Below are 17,232 nucleotides of genomic sequence, written 5' to 3' on the forward strand. Positions count from 1 at the left end.
ATTGGATTATCCCAAGTTGTTTACATTGACAAAATTGTCAAAAGGTACAGCATGGAGAACTCCAACAAAGGAAATATTCCTTTCAAGCACGGAGTCACTCTCTCCAAGAAGATGTCTCCCAAGACTTCTGAGGAGATCGAGGGCATGAAAGACGTTCCCTATGCCTCAGCCATAGGGAGCATCATGTATGCCATGCTATGCACTCACCCTAACATTGCTCAGGCAGTGAGTGTGGTAAGTAGGTTCCAAGCCAACCCATGGCAGGAGCATTGGACTACTGTGAAGAACATACTAAAATACCTTCGAAGGACAAAAGAGTTTTGTCTGGTTTTCGATGGTAGTTCACTTCAAATTCTGGGGTATACTGATGCCAATTTCTAGTCAGATCCAGATGATAGAATGTCTATATTTGGGTATATTTTCATGATAGGATCATGTGTTGTTTGCTGGAAAAGTAGAAAATAGGGGTCCACGGAAGACTCCACGACCGAAGCCGAGTACATTTCCACAAGTGAAGCCGCCAAGGAATCCGTGTGAATGAAAAAGATCATTCACAAATTAGGAATGGTTCCATCCAACACATCACCCATCCCGTTGTTGTGGGACAACAATGGAGCGATTAGCCACGCTAAGGAGCCTCGAGCCCACTCAAAGTCGAAGCACTTCGAGAGCAAATACCATGTACTACAGGAGATTGTTGGTAGAGGGGACATCCTAATTTAGAGGGTAGCATCAGTGGATAATGTGGCAGACCCATTGACTAAACCACTCACACCTAAAGTGTTTGAGAAACACGTGAAAAGCATGGGACTCCAGCTTGTAACAGATTGAACCTAAGTGCATGTGGGAGTTGTTAGTGACAGGATTAGCCCCTTTGTCGGACAAGGGTAATGATCGGGGATGCACTCTCTCTAATGGAAACCAAACTGCCGGCAGTTGATTTCAATCATTGGAATTTTGTTTTGCAAAATTTATATATAAGATATATAGATATATACGGTTTCAAAATGTTTGCAAATGGTTTTAATTCCCAGGATCCATATGAGTAGAGAGTGCAACACTGTTCCTTGTAGCCGAGGGAGAGGTCCTCTCTTGTCGAGCAGTGTTTAATCATTATGGGCTGAGAGATTGAGTGTAAGGCCCCTTAGGGTTATTCCTGATGGGCTAATCTTTCATCTGCCCACAGTCCCTGGGTTTTTATAAGATGGCTTGACATAGGGACCACTTAGTGTAAGTGTTGGGCCCATAGAGTCATGTGATGGGTTCAAGGGGTTCATTGGGATTTCTAGTGAATTCGGCTAGGCCTTGTAACAGAGGTTGGGCCGAACCCATATGGCTGATGTGTAGATCAATGCTTGGGTCCCACTCCATACAAACAAGCCCAATTGGGCAACAGTTTTGGAAGCCTATTGAGAACTTAAAACATATTGGGCATAAATCCCATTTCGAATTGGGCTGATTTGATCAATCACTTAAAGGAGAAGATCTGAGATAAGCCCTTATCTTATCTGTAGATTAGATCAGTCCGCCTAATCTTATTAAGTATTTCCAAATCCAAATTTGTATTTGGATCTAGACTCTCTGAGTGGATAGAGATAACTCCCTATCCTATCTACTGATCCAAATCCCAGATCCGCCCCCTTCTTTAACTAATCAAATTAGACCAGTTCGAATTGGGGTTTAGGCCCATTAAGTCCATGAGCTCACTAGCCTTCCAGACTACTGCCTAGTTGGGTTTCCATGTATGGTGTGAGACCCAAACATTGATCTACACATCAGCCACATGGGTTCAGCCTAACCTCTGTTACAAGACCTGGCTGAATTCACTATTATGGGCAGTGAACCCTTGAGCCCATAACCATGGGCTCTTAATGGGCTCAACACTTACACTAAGTGGTCCCTAGGCCAAGCCACCTTAAGTCAATGTGCTCATTAGCCCATCAGCTATTACCCTCAATGGTCTTACACTTAACCTCACAGCCCATAATGATCAAACACTGTGCCTTGCAGCCGAGGGAGAGGTCCTCTCTTGTCGGGCAGTGTTTGATCATTATGGGCTGAGAGGTTAAGTGTAAGACCATTGAGGGTATGACCTTATGGGCTAATCCTGCATCTGCCCACAGTCCTTGGGTTTTTATAAGGTGGCTTGACCCAATGACCATTTAGTGAAAATATTGGGTCCATTAAGAGCCCATGGTGATGGACTCAGGGTTCATTGTCTCCTACAGTGAACTCGATCAATGCTTGGGTCCCACGCTATACAAGGATGACCAACTGGGTAGTAGTTTGGAGGATAAGTGAGCACATAGACTTAATGGGCCTAAATCCCAATTCAAACTGGCTTAATGAGATTAATTAAAGATGGGCAGTTCTGGGATTTCGATCAGCAAATAGGATACGGGATTGTCCCTATCCACTCAAAGAGTCCAGATCCAAATAGAGACTTGGATCAGGAAACTTGTAATTAGATTAGGAGGGTTGATCATTATCTGCAAATAAGATAAGGGATTATCCTTATCTCTTAAAGAGAGTCCAGATCCAAATACAAGATTTGGATTAGGAAACTTCTAATGGGATTAGGAAAACCTCTCTTTAAGGCTATAAATAGAGCAGCAGGGCAAACCTCCAGTTCATCCATCAGTCTATTGATTTAAGAGAGAAGACAGCATACAGTTTGACTGTTTCTATTTTCTACTCTTGCTCTCTCCTGCTATTGCTGCCATACCTGTTCGATCTCCACTGTGGGAGCAATCAAGAAGGGTTCTTGATATTACCTTTTGATAGAAAAGGTAATCAGAAGTCATGCTCACTAGCCCTTCATCAGATTCTTGCTGAAGAATTAGGTTCTTGTTGAAGACCAGTCCTGCTAATTCTGTTTCATCTTGCACCGTGTCATCTTCGGTGGAAGCAGTCTTTGGATCTATCCTTGGGCGTGAACACCTCCATTCGAGGTTATTTTTACTTCATATCAGGTATAAACCTCCACTCCCTTCTGGTTTCAGATCTGGTCTGGTTTAGTTTGAAATTTGATCCTTGAAAATGCAGTTTTCTAAAATAGGGAATGTGATTCCCACATGGGAGAGAGATTTTTGAAATTTTGCCCAACCTACCTACAAGGCTCGGCCATCCATGTGATGGATCTCTCATCCCTTCAGTGGTATCAGAGCCAGGTTCAAATCTTGAAAAAAATTAACCAAACCTAGAACCGTGCAAATGGGCAGAAGGCGTTCTACCCGATTTGCGAAGATTACCAATTTTTGGGAAATTTGTTCCCTCATTTTTGGTTGATTGATGTGAAATTAAATTTTATAAATCTGAATTATATTTAGAATTGTTATATATATTTTTCTTGATTTTTGGGTTGTTCGTACGGTGGAGATCAAAATTTTTTTATGGCGTAGGAAATCTACGTTTTTGTTGTTCTTTTACACTCTTGGTCTATAAATAATTTTTTTTATTTTTTAGGCAGAATGTATAGGAATTCAATTTGATGTAATATTAATAGAAATTAGGTTTTCTATTTTATTCCAATCAAAGTTGAAGCAGAAAGTGCAAGGAGGAGATTTTCGCATATTAGGATTCGCCCATCTGCGATTTGTAGTTTTGGAAACTGCAAGTTGCGTACTAACCTCTGTTTTGCAAGGTAGCAGACCTACGAACAGCCCCCCTTTACTGATTCTTGAATGTCTTGCATCAGTAATTTAAATCATGAATTAAATATCAAACCCTAGACCCATTCAAACCAGATTGGACCAAACTGTTTGGACCGAATCTGTGCTTTGATGGGGGCTGTTCTCAACCCTAATTTTTCACTCTTGGGTCTAGGAGTTTATGGTTAATTGCAAAATGCAATTCAGTCCACACCTGTAAAACCCATTTTTAATGTGTTAAAACTGTTAGACAGTTTTATATGCCCTTATCTTCAATCAAGATGATATACTTTATGAGTTTATTGTAAATGAATAAAAGTGCATATTTGATTCATGTTCCCTTGGTATGTTTCTGTTTAATGCCCTTAAACTAGACACTTAATGAGACTTGTGTTAGTTTAGAATGTTCACAGGGAAGACCTATCCTGACAAGGCTGACACTGTGGTGCCACTAAGTCGATTGGGGTGGCCTGTCTCAGCTTCCAGGGAGAGACCCTAGGCACATACAGTGTAGGATTAATTGAATCTATGAACTGGACCAGATTTCCAGTATTGCCCTGGACCTTGGAGATTGATGGGAAAAATTGGAAAATTACACCTGACCCCTAGACTCGATTATAATACTGCACTAGGCATCAGATCGAGGTGGCGAGTATCTCTCTGACGAATTCAGGGACTACTTAAAGGACAATGGGATAGTATCACAATTATCTCATCTTGCTACACCACAACTTAACGGTGTTTCAGAGAGGAGGAATAGGACCTTATTGGATATGGTCCGGTCGCTTCTCATACACTCAGAGTTACCCACATCCTTTTGGGGTTACGCATTAGAGATTGTGATTTACGTGTTAAATCGGGTTCCAACCAAATCGGTTCCGAATACTCCATATGAACTTTGGACCGGAAAGAAACCAAGTGTCAAACACTTGAAGATTTGGGGTTGTCCAGCACACGTTAAAAGAACGAGTGCAGACAAGTTCGAATCCAAGACAAGTCGTTGCTTATTTGTAGGCTACCCAAAAGTCTCTATAGGTTACCTATTCTATGACCCAAGTGAGCAGAAAGTGTTTTGCAGTCGAAATGCACAATTCTTGGAAATCGACTACATCCTGGACACCCATCATCAGAAAGTTGTTCTTGATGAAGAGAGCTTAGGAACAGTGGGAGATGTCCCACAAGTTCCAGGTAGTGACCAACCTAGAACATCCACTCGAGTATCTAGGCCACCAGTCTGTTATGGTTATGACCAGGATATTACCTGGTGGAAACCTTGAGTAGTGAAGAGGATCCCGTGACTTACGCGGAAGCTATGTTGGACATAGATTCTCAGAAGTGGGTGGAGGCCATGAGAGCAGAGATGGACTCAATGGAGACCAATGGAGTCTGAAATCAAGTAGATCCACCCTCCGGGGTAAAAGCAATCGGTTGCAAATGGATTTACAAGAGGAAGAAGGGCCCCGATGGTAGGGTCGAGACCTTCAAAGCTCGTCTGGTGGCGAAAGGGTACACTCAGAAAAAGGGCATCGATTATGAGGAAACCTTTTCGCCTATGGTCATGCTTAAATCCATTAGGATCCTGCTAGCTGGAGCAGCATACCATGATTATGAGATTTGGCAGATGGATGTAAAAACTGCATTCCTAAATGGAGATCTTACTGAAGATATCTATATGCAGCAGCCGCAAGGCTTCATTGCTGTAGGTCAGAAAAACATGGTATGTAAACTTAATAGATCCATTTATGGACTTAAGCAAGCTTCTAGAAGTTGGAAAATCCATTTTGACTCTGCTGTCAAATCGTTTGACTTCGAGCAGAATCCGGATGAACCCTGTGTCTACAGGAAGTACAGTGGAGAAAATGTTACCTTCTTGGTTCTGTATGTAGATGACATTCTACTCACTGGGAAAGATGTAGGAATGTTAACTACATTGAAAGTATGGCTTTCACAGCAATTCTCCATGAAAGGTTTTGTAGAAGCCTCCTATATACTAGGTCTTCGACTCTATATAGATAGTTCAAAGCGGATAATAGGATTATCCCAATCTGCTTACATTGACAAAATAGTCAAAAGATACGGTATGGAGAACTCCAAGAAAGGAAATGTTTCTTTCAGGCACGGAGTCACTCTCGCCAAGAAGATGTCTCTCTAGACTTCTAAGGAGATTGATGGCATGAAAGACGTTCCCTATGCCTCTGTCGTAGGAAGCATCATGTATGCCATTCTGTGCACTCGTCCTGACATTCCTCAAGTAGTGAGTGTAGTAAGCAAATTTCAGACCAACCCAAGGCAGGAGCACTGGACTGCTGTGAAAAACATACTTAAGTACCTTCGAAGGACAAAAGAGTTTTGTCTAATAATTGATGGTAGCTCACTACAGATCCAAGGGTATACAGATGTCGATTTCCAGTCGGATCCAGATGATAGAAAGTCTACATCTAGATATGTTTTCACGATAGGATTGTGTGTTGTTTGCTGGAAAAGCAGCAAATAGATGTCCACTTCAGACTCCACGACCGAGGCCGAGTACATTGCCGCAAGTGAGGCTGCCAAATAAGCCGTGTGGATAAAGAAGTTCGTTCACGAATTGGGAGTAGTTCCGTCCAGCACATCACCCATCCCATTGTTGTGTGACAACAATGGATCCATTGCTCAGGCTAAGGAGCCACGAGCCCACTTGAAGTCGAACCACATCGAGATGAAGTACCACGTACTGTGGGAGATTGTTGGTAGAGGGGACGTCCTGATTCAGAAGGTAGCATCAGCGAAAAATGTAGCAAACCCATTGACGAAGCCACTATCACAGAAAGTGTTTGAGAAATACGTGGAAAGCAAGGGACTCCGGCTTGTACCTGATTCGACCTAAATGCAAGTGGGAGTTGATAGACAGTTTTATATACCCTTAGCTTCAATCAAGATGATGTACTTTATGAGTTTATTGTAAATGAATAAAAGTTCATATTTGATTCATGTTCCCTTAGTGTGTTTCTGTGTAATACCCTTAAACCGGATACTTAATGAGACTCGTGTTAGTTTAGAATGTTCACAGTCAGTAGATCGGTCTAGGGAGACCTATCCTGACAAGGTTAACACTGTGGTGCCACCAAGTCGGTTGGGGTGGCCTGTCTCAGCTGCTAGGGTGAGAACCTAGGCACATACAGTGTAGGATTAATTGAATCTATGAACTGGACCAGATTTCCAGTATTGCCCTGGACCTTGGAGATTGATGGGCAAAACTGGAAAGTTACACCCGACCCCTAGAATCGATTATGATACTGCACTAGGTGTCGGATTGGGCTGTCTTTGATATACCAATCAGTGAGATCCTTAGCGGGGGTGGATATGTTGGGACAGTCTGAGAATTCATCTGAGTGGGTGATCATAGTGATAGGATCAGCCCCTTTGTCGGACAAAGGTAATGATCAGGGATGCACTCTCACTGATGGAAACCAAGACTACCGGCAGCCAATTTCAATCGTTGAGATTTGTTTTGCAAAATATATTTTATATGAGATATAAAAGTATATATTATGGTTTCGAAATGATTTGCAAAAAGTTTAATTCCCAGGATCCATATAAGCAGAGAGTGCAACACTGTTCTGTGCAGTCGAGGGAGAGCTCCTTTCTTGTCGGGCATTGTGTGATTATTATGGGCTGAGAGGTTAAGTGTTGGGCCCATAGTACCTAATGGGCTAATCTTGCATTTGCCCACAGTCCCTGGGTGTTACAAGGTGGCTTGGCCCAGGGACCACTTAGGGAAAGTGTTGGGCCCATAGAGCCCATAAGATGGGTTTTGGGGGTGCACTGTCCATAACAGTGTATTCGGCCAGGCCTTGTAACAAAGGCTGATCTGAACCCATGTGGCTGATGTGTATATCAATATTTGGGTCCCACACCATACAAGGAAGCCCAACTGGGCAGCAGTTTGGAAGGCTAAGTGAGTACATAACCTTAAATGGGCCTTAAGCCCATTTCGAACTGGGCTGATTTGATCAGTCAATTAAAAGGGGCGAATTCTGAGATGGATCAGCTAATAGGATTGGGCCTAGACCCTATCCACTTAGAAAGTACAAGATCTAAATAAGATTTAGATCTGGATGCCTCCTAATTAGATTGGGAGATGGTTGATCTGATCTGCAGATAAGATAAGGATTATCCCTTATCACTTAAAGGGACTTCTAATCCAAATATGATTTGGATCAGCAACTCCTAATGGGATTAGGAGTTAATCCCTTTAAGATTATAAAAGGAGGAGGGGGCGGCAGCCTTTAAACATGCAACCCAAAAACTCTTGTCTTGAAAGCTGAAATCACAAGAGAGAATTCTGCACCCTACGAATGCTCTCTTGGCGCCTTCTTCCTGCAGCCGCCACCTCCAGTAGTTCGATCTCCTACTCTCTATAGGAGTAATCAAGATTTGATCTTGATACCAATCTTTTGGGAAAAGATTGATTGGAGCTGTATTCACAAGCCATCCTGTTGATTTTGCGAAATGTCAAGTTCTTTTGGAAAAACATTGTTGATTCTGCTCCATCCTGCATTGCGCTATCTTCAGTGGGAGCAGATTTTGGATCCTTCCTTGGGCGTGAACACGTCCATTGGGAGATACTATTTCTCTGTATCAGGTACATCCTCCATCTTACTCCTTTTGGTTCAGATATGGTTTGGTTAATGGTTCAAGATTGATCCTTGAAAAATATATTTTTCTAAAATAGGGAATTCAATTCCCTATAAAGATAGGAGAAATTTTTGAAATTCGCCCAGTCCATTCCACAAGATTTGGGCATCCATGTGATGGATATCCTATCCCTTCAAAAACTGCTTTAGCCCATTAACTACATAAAAGCTATATGGGCCGAACTACTCTTTGCAATTCAGCCCATATACTTAGATAATATTAATCAGTAATATTATGGATAATTATGGGTCCCATACCAGCTTCCTCCCCAAGGGGAACCATGCGGATCCCTTCCATCATTAGCATGAAAATGGGCCTTTCAGTAATGAGGAAACGCACCATAAAATTGGGTTATCCATTTTTTTTGTTGGATCTGTTCAAATGTCTCATGAGATGATAGGGGTGTCATAGACCGATGTGGGAGGGGCATATCCTAAAATGGAAGACTCTCTCACGGTCCCTTGGCGTTCACGAATATGATGGATGGGCTCTCACTAGACATAAAGGTTTAACCTAAAATGGCAATGAACCTTGTCTGACAGAGGACAAAGGGAAAGCTCATAAGATGAGTGGATATGATCTTTCATAGAAAGGTGGTGGGGTTATGCACCTGAAACAGTTGGCTCCATGCACCCTATGTGATTTCTCACATTTCCAAAGACATAATTTGCAATCTACGTCACTGAGATAGGAGGGAAATCTCAGAGATGAACATAGGGTGTGGACTAATATTTGCTTTTTACCAGAAATGGCAAACGGACAATTCGCAAAATTGTTGGATGACAACAAACTTAAGGGTCCAAACTACGCTGACTGGTACTGTAACCTTGTGCTGGTCCTGACATCTGAAAAGTTGGACAAAATAGCTAAAAACCCTGCCTCGGAACATCCGGGACATAGGACATCTAAGGCCCGTAGGAGGGACTACTAGGAATGGGATGAGAAAAATTCCCTTGTCTACTACAACATCATAGCATCCTTAGACAATCCGATACAGCGACAATTCGATCAGATCGAATTGTCCCAATGATATCCTGAACAGTTTGAGGACGATGTATGAAGAGTAGAATTGATCTACTCGACAGAAGGTCTTGAAACAGTTCATGACTGCGTAGAAGTCCAAGAACCAGCAAGTTCATGACCATTGTCTTAAGATGATGGGATACATCAATGAACTTGAGGCTCTTGGATCAGGGCTTGACCATGTCACTAAGGTGGACGCCATCCTAAATTCTTTGCCTCCTTCCTTCAATCATTTCATCATGAACTATAATATGAACAAGCTAAATGTTAGCATCTAAGAGCTCAGCAATATATTGCAGAGGGCCAAGGAACTGATCAAGAAGGATGCCCATCGTCATGCTTATTGAAACTGGTAAATCGGGCAAGAAGAAAAGGAAGGCAAAGAAAAAGCCTCAAAAGAAAGCTACTAAGTCCAAAAGGCATATGAAAGACAAAGATCAGATGCTTGTCACTTCTGCAAGCAGGCCAGCAACTGGAAGAGGAACTGTCCTTAGTACCTGGAGTCCAAGAAATAAGGTAATTTCGAATCCTTTGTCATAGAAACCAATTTGTTGGTAACTTCTGCTTCCTGGTGTATTCACTCCAGGGCTTCGACTCATGCATGTAACTCACTGTAGGGGTTCAAGACAAGCAGAAAATTGAGTGACGGAGAGGTGACTCTTTACTTGGGGACTTCTGCAAGTGTTACAACTACAGCTATAGGAACTATAGAGTTAGTTTTCAGAGAAGGAATTATTGTACTGAAAGATTGTCTTTATATACCCACTTTGACAAAGAAATTTGATTTTTGTTTCATAACTGTGTGCGGATGGATATTCTGTTTCTTTAGTAATATGATTACTATCAAAAGAAATAACAAATTCCTCGAAAACTAACATAACCAAAATTATGTCAGATAAGATTCCCAAGAAAAGAACCTGTGATGCAATTAATCCCATGTGCCTGTGGCATTACCGACTTGGCCACCTTAACATAAATCGTATCACAAGATTGGTAAAGTATGGTCCTTTGGATTTTCTAGCTGTAGAAGATCATCCAACCTGTGAGCCTAAGCCTGAAAGATGTACAAGCACGCTTGACCTTATACATACTGATGTATATGGTCCCTTGAGTGTTAGGACACTTAACCAGCACGTTTGTTTTATAACATTTACCGATGATTACTTATGGTATGGTTATGTGTACCTAATGAGACACAAGTCTGAATCCTTTGAAAAGTTTAGAGAGTTCAGACAAGAGGTCAAGAAGCAGTTAGGAAGAGAAATTAAGACCCTTCAATCGGATCAATGTGGCGAGTATCTCTCTGATGAATTTAGTGACTACTTAAAGGACAATGGGATAGTATCACAATTAGCTCCTCCTGCTACACCATAGCTAAACGGTGTATCAGAGAGGAGGAACCGAACTTTATTGGATATGGTCCGATCACTTCTCGTACACTCAGAGTTACCCACATCCTTTTGGGGCTATGCATTAGAGACTGTGATATACGTGTTGAAACCAAGTGTGAGACACTTGAAGATTTGGGGTTGTCCAGCACATGTTAAAAGAACGAGTGTGGACAAATTGGAATCCAAGACCAGTCATTGCCTATTCATAGGCTACCCAAAGGCTCTATGGGTTACTTATTTTATGACCCAGGATAACAAAAGGTGTTCTGTAATCGAAATGCCCATTTCTTGGAAGATGATTATATCCTGAACAACCATCATCAAGAAGTTGTTCTTGATGAGGAGAGCACAGGGGTAGTGGGAGATGTCCCACAAGCTCCAGTTAAGGACCAACCTAGAAGATCTACCCGGGTTTCCAGGCCTCCAGTTCATTTTGGCTATGACCAGGATAGTTACTTGGTGGAAGCCACGACCAGTGAGGATTCCGCGACTTATACGAAAGCTATGTTGGACATAGACTCATTGAAGTTGGTAGATGCCATGAGAGCTGAGATGGACTCAATGGAGACTAATGGAATCTGGACTCTGGTAGATCCGCCCCCTAGGTAAAAGCAATTGGTTGCAAATGGATCTATAAGAGGAAGAAGGGCCCTGATGGTAAGGTTGAGACCTATAAGGCTTGTCTTGTGATGAAAGGGTACACTCTAAAAGAAGGAATCGATTATGAGGAAACTTTTCGCCAGTGGCCATGCTTAAATCTATTAGGATCCTGTTAGTTGTATCAGTGTACCATGATTACGAGATTTGGCAAATGGATGTCAAAACTGCGTTCCAGAATGGAGATCTTAGTGAAAATATCTATATGCAGCAACTGAAAGGCTTTATAGCTGCAGGTCAGGAACACATGGTATGTAAATTAAATTGATCCATACATGGAGTTAAGCAAGCTTCTAGGAGTTGGAACTTCCAATTTAACTCTACCGTCAAAAAGTTTGACTACGAGCAAAATCCGAATGAGCCCTGTGTTTACAGGAAAACCAGTGGTGATGAGGTTTCATTCCTGATTTTATATGTAGATGACATTCTACTCATTGGGAATGATATAGGAATGTTGACTACGGGGAAAGTATGGCTTTCACAGCAATTATCCGTGAAAGATCTTAGAGAAGCCTCCTACATATTGGGTCTTCAGCTGTATAGAGATAGATCGAAGAAGATAATAGGATTATCCTAATCTGCTTACATTGACAAGATAGTCAAGAGATACAGCATGGAAAACTCTAAGAAAGGAAATGTTCCTTTCAGTCATGGAGTCACTCTCTACAAGGGTATGTCTCCCAAGACTCCCGAGAAGATTGAGGGCATGAAGGACGTTCCCTATGCCTCAGCCGTAGGGAGCATCATGTATGTCATGTTGTGTCCTCGCCCTAACATCTCTCAGGCAATGAGTGTAGTAAGCAGATTACAATCAAACCCAGGACAGGAGCATTAGACTGCTATGAAAAACATACTAAAGTACCTTCGAAGCACAAAAGAGTTATGTTTAGTATTCGATGGTAGTTCACTACAGATCTAGGGGTATACTGATATCGACTTCCAGCCAAATCCAGATGATAGAAAGTCTACATCTGGATACATTTTCACGATAGGATCGTGGGATGTTTGCTGGAAAAGCAGCAAATAGGGGTCCACGGCGAACTCCACAACTGAAGCCGAATACATTGCCGCAAGTGAAACTGCCAAAGAAGTTGTTTGGATGAAGAAGTTCATTCACAAATTGGGGGTAGTTCCATCCAGCACATCACTCATTCCATTGTTGTGTGAAAACACCGGAGCCATTGCTCAGCCTAAGGAGCCACAAGCTCATTCAAAATCGAAGCACATCGAGAGAAAATACCACGTACTGCGGGAGATAGTTGGAAGAGGGGACGCCCTTATTCAGAAGGTAGCATCAGCATGGGACTCTGGCTCCAATTAGAGTGATATACATTATAACATTTAATGTAAATGAATAAATTACATATTTGATTCATGTTATTATGGTGTGTTTTTGTATAATACCCTTAAATTTGACATATATGGGACTCGTGTTAGTTTAGAATCTTCACAGTCGTTGGATAGATATGGGGAGATTTATCCTGCCAATGTTGACACTGATGTGCCACCAAGTTGGTTGGTGTGGCTTGTCTCAACTGCCAAGGTGAGACCCAATGTACATGCAGTGTGGATTTTTTTGAAACCTTGAACCGGACCAAAATTTCAGTATTGCCCTGTACCTTGAAGATAGATGGGCAAAATTGTAATGTTACACTTGACCCCTAGACACGATTATGATACTACACTAGGTGTTTGGTTGGGCTGCCTTTGATATGCCAATCAGTGGAATCCTTAGAGGGGGTCAAAAGCTGGGTATGTTGGGACAATCTGAGAATTCATCTGAGTGGGTGATCCTAGTGACAGGATCAGCCCCTTTGTCGGACAAAGTGAATGATCGGGGTTGCACTCTCTCTGATGGAAACCAAAACTGTCGACAGTCAATTTCAACCATTGAAATTTGTTTTGTAAAATATAATTATATAGAAATATACATATATATATATATATATTAGACCTGTTCATGGGTCGGCCCGAGCCGGGCTTTCACTTGTCATTAAGGGAAATATGCTAGGCCCGAGCCCGAGCCCGGCCCTGATAAAAAGCCCGAAGCACGAGCCCGAGCTCGAAGCCCGGCCTAATAAAAAAAACAATTTTTCCTATTCAAATTAGAATTAAAAATTTAGATAGTTTTTTTTTTCCTATTTAAATGAACTACAAGGTGGTTTTTTTCCCCTTTCTTTTATATTTTAAAACACAATTTTACATTCTTAAATCAAAAATTTTATTCAAATGGACATAATCACATTACTCACTTTAAGTCTAATATTAGGTTGGGTCGGCTCGGGCTCGGGCTGGCTATTTTGACAAAACCCGAGCCCGGCTCGAATTTATTGTGGGCTGGGTTTTTGGGCCGAATTTAAGCACGGGGGCCTATAACCACGTTCAAGCTCGTCCGGGGACCGGGCCGGCCCGTCGGGCCACCCGACCCCCCACACACACACACACACACACACACACACACACACACACACACATATATATATATATATTATGGTTTCAAAATGTTTGCAAAAGGTTTTAATTCCCGGGATCCATGTGAGTAGAGAGTGCAAAACTATGCCTTGCACCCGAGGGTGAGGTCCTCTTTTGTTGGGTAGTGTTTGATCATTATGGGATGAGAGGTTAAGTGTAAGACCATTGAGGGTAATACTTGATGGGCTAATCATGCATTTGACCACAGTCCTTGGGTTTTTATAAGGTGGCTTGACCCAATGACCATTTAGTGCATATGTTGGGCCCATCAAAAGCCCATGGTGATGGATTCAGGGGCTCATTGTATCCTATAGTGAATTCGGCCAGGCCTTGTACCTGAGGCTGGGCTGAACACATGTGACTGATGTGTAGATCGATGTTTGGGTCCCACACCATATAATAATGACCAACTAGGCAATAGTTTGGAGGATAAGTGAGCACATAGACTTAATGGGCCTAAAGCCCAATTTGAACTGGCTTAATGAGATTAGCTAAAGAGGGACGGTTCTGGGATTTAGATTAGTAGATAGGATAAGGGACTGTCCCTATCCAATCAGAGAGTCCAGATCCAAATAGAGACTTGGATCAGGAAACTCCTAATTAGATTAGGAGGGTTGATCTTTATCCACAGATAAGATAAAGGATTATCCTTATCTCTTAAAGAGAGTCCAGATCCAAATACAAGATTTGGATTAGGAAACTCCTAATGGGATTAGGAGAACCTCTTTTTAAGGCTATAAATAGAGCAGCAGGGCAAACCTCTAATTCATCCATCAGTCTACTGATTTAAAAGAGAAGACAACATACAGTTTGACTGTTTCTATCTTCTGCTCTTGCTCTCTCCTGCTATTGCCGCCATACCTATTCAATCTCCACTGTGGGAGCAATCAAGAAGGGTTCTTGATATTACCTTTTGGCAGAAAAGGTAATCAGAAGTCGTGCTCACTAGCCCTCCATCAAATTCTTGTTGAAGAATCAGGTTCTTGTTGAAGACCCATCTTGTTGATTCTGCTTCATCCTGCACTGTGTCATCTTTGATGGAAGTAGTCTTTGGATCTATCATTGGGTGTAAACATCTTCATTGGATGTTATTGTTTCTTCATATCAGGTATAACCCTCCACTCCCTTTTGGTTTCAGACCCAGTCTGATTTAGTTTCAAGATTGATCTTTGAAAATGCAGTTTTCTAAAATAGGGAATGTGATTCCCAAATGGGAGAGAAAAATTTTTGAAATTTTGCCCAACCTACCTGCAGAGTTCAGCCATCTATATGATGGACCTCTCATCCCTTCATAATAAATACCCAATAATTCATCAGTTGTATCATAAAAATGTTTTAAAAAATCTCTTATACAAATTGCAATTTCCTAGTCTTCATCAAATAACATATCAATAGGAATTTTCGTATTATAAAAATCATTAAAAATTTGTTTGTAAGAAATATAACTTTCTAACATAGCATAACTAGAATTCCATCTATGTTTAACATCTAATATAAAATGTTTATATTTTAAACCATAATTTTGACATAAATATTTAAATTCTTATCTTCTTGCTCCAAAACTTTTAATATATATATATATAATACAATTTCTAATTTTAGAAAATATGAGTAGAAATAATATTTAAAGCATCCTGAATACATTTTTAAGATGTGACATGCACATCTAATATAAAATAATTTACTATTTAAACATGATTTTAATTGACATTTTAAATATTTATTGTTGAATCATTATTACTAGCATTGTCAAAACAAATATAAATTAATTTATTGTCAATTCCATAAGTGTGTAAAGTATTTAAAATGCTTGCAACAATAACTAGTATGTGGCCATTCAAGCCTAGTAAAACTTAAAATTCTTTTATTTAAAAGTCAATTTTCATCTTCATCGATAAAATGACTAGTAACGCATATATAGTTTATGTTAAATTTAGAATTCTAACATCATAAGTAATTACAACTTTAGAATTAAGATTTTATAACATATAAATTAAATTTTGTTTATATGAATAAAAAAAAAATTAAAGCATCTGATCTAATAGTATGCCTAGAAATTTTTTTAAATTGTGGATTACATAATTACGTAACCATTTTTCAAGTTTAGTATCTTCAGCCAACAAAAATGGTTGTTCAGCATGTACAATGTATTTTGCTAATCGTTGCATTATTTTTTCTTTAGAATATTTAAATGTACCAAATCCCCTACCCAATTTGTGTTTGTGTTGTTTCTCTCCATTTTCTTCTTTCTTAGTGAGCAAATTTCTACCCAAATGGTCAATACCACCATTGCTACAATAGCTAAAGCTTTCCCTACATTTTTTGCAAACAACTTTTTTTCCCTTCCCCTCAACCTCCTCTAGTTTAAATATTTTTTTCAAACCGGGCTAATCAACTTAGAGGCCCACTTTTTCTTTCCCCTAATATCAGTAATAGGGGTGAAAGTTCCATCAATATCAATAGCATCCATAATAGTGCTAACACTATCATGATGCGAATAAATATCGTCAACATTTTATCATGTGGAATTGGTTTCTAGAGGAGTTGGCCATTTTTAAAATTCTAAAAAAATAAAAATTAATTTAATTGGAGTTACCTAAATTGACGGTTCAGAATCCTAACTTGATTTCAACGGTTAAAGCCTTTTAACTCCAAGAGTCCATGCCTCCCAAATTGCTAACTTGAGATACTTGAGCTGGTTAAGCAAGCCTTGTTGTTGAAACTTCAATAAAGTTGGAATTGGAAAATCAACCAATCAAAGTTCAAAAAATGTATTGGAGATTGAGAATTTGAGAGATTGGGAGATTAAAACTTCAAAGAGTATGAGAACTAAAGAAGAGATTAAGAGAAGTGTTGAATTTGTGTGATAAGAATGGTGGATGATAGGGTTATTTATAGGAATTGAAAACAATTCAATTACCCAAAATACTCTCCTAAACCAGTTGTTATATAGCTATTGGGAGGCATTTGTATTGTTTTTTCTCCCCCCATAACCAAAATACATAAATACCCCCCTATATAGTTGTTTATAATTATCAGGGGGGTATTTCTGTAAGCCCCGCCACCCCCCCCCCCCAAAAAAAAAAAAAAGTTGAAATTAGCCATTAGGGGGTCCCTAACGACTAGCTCTTAGATAGGCCAAGCATGGCCCACTACAAGCCCGCCAGCCCGTCATAGGTCGTGCCGCAAACTGGGACGTGCCAGCCCATGGACTTCAAACCCCAGACCCAGCATGGCCTGAACCAATGTGTCGGGCCTGAGACGGTCCACATGCCATCGTACCGTCATGCCAATCCGTGCCAAGTCAAGCCAACCATTGGTTTTTTATTGTTCTTCCAATTTGTTGCTTTTCTTTCTTAATC

Source organism: Nelumbo lutea, chromosome 2, assembly GCF_056320005.1.
Source record: "Nelumbo lutea isolate HS-2025 chromosome 2, American lotus-T2T, whole genome shotgun sequence".
NCBI classification, from domain to species: domain Eukaryota; kingdom Viridiplantae; phylum Streptophyta; class Magnoliopsida; order Proteales; family Nelumbonaceae; genus Nelumbo; species Nelumbo lutea.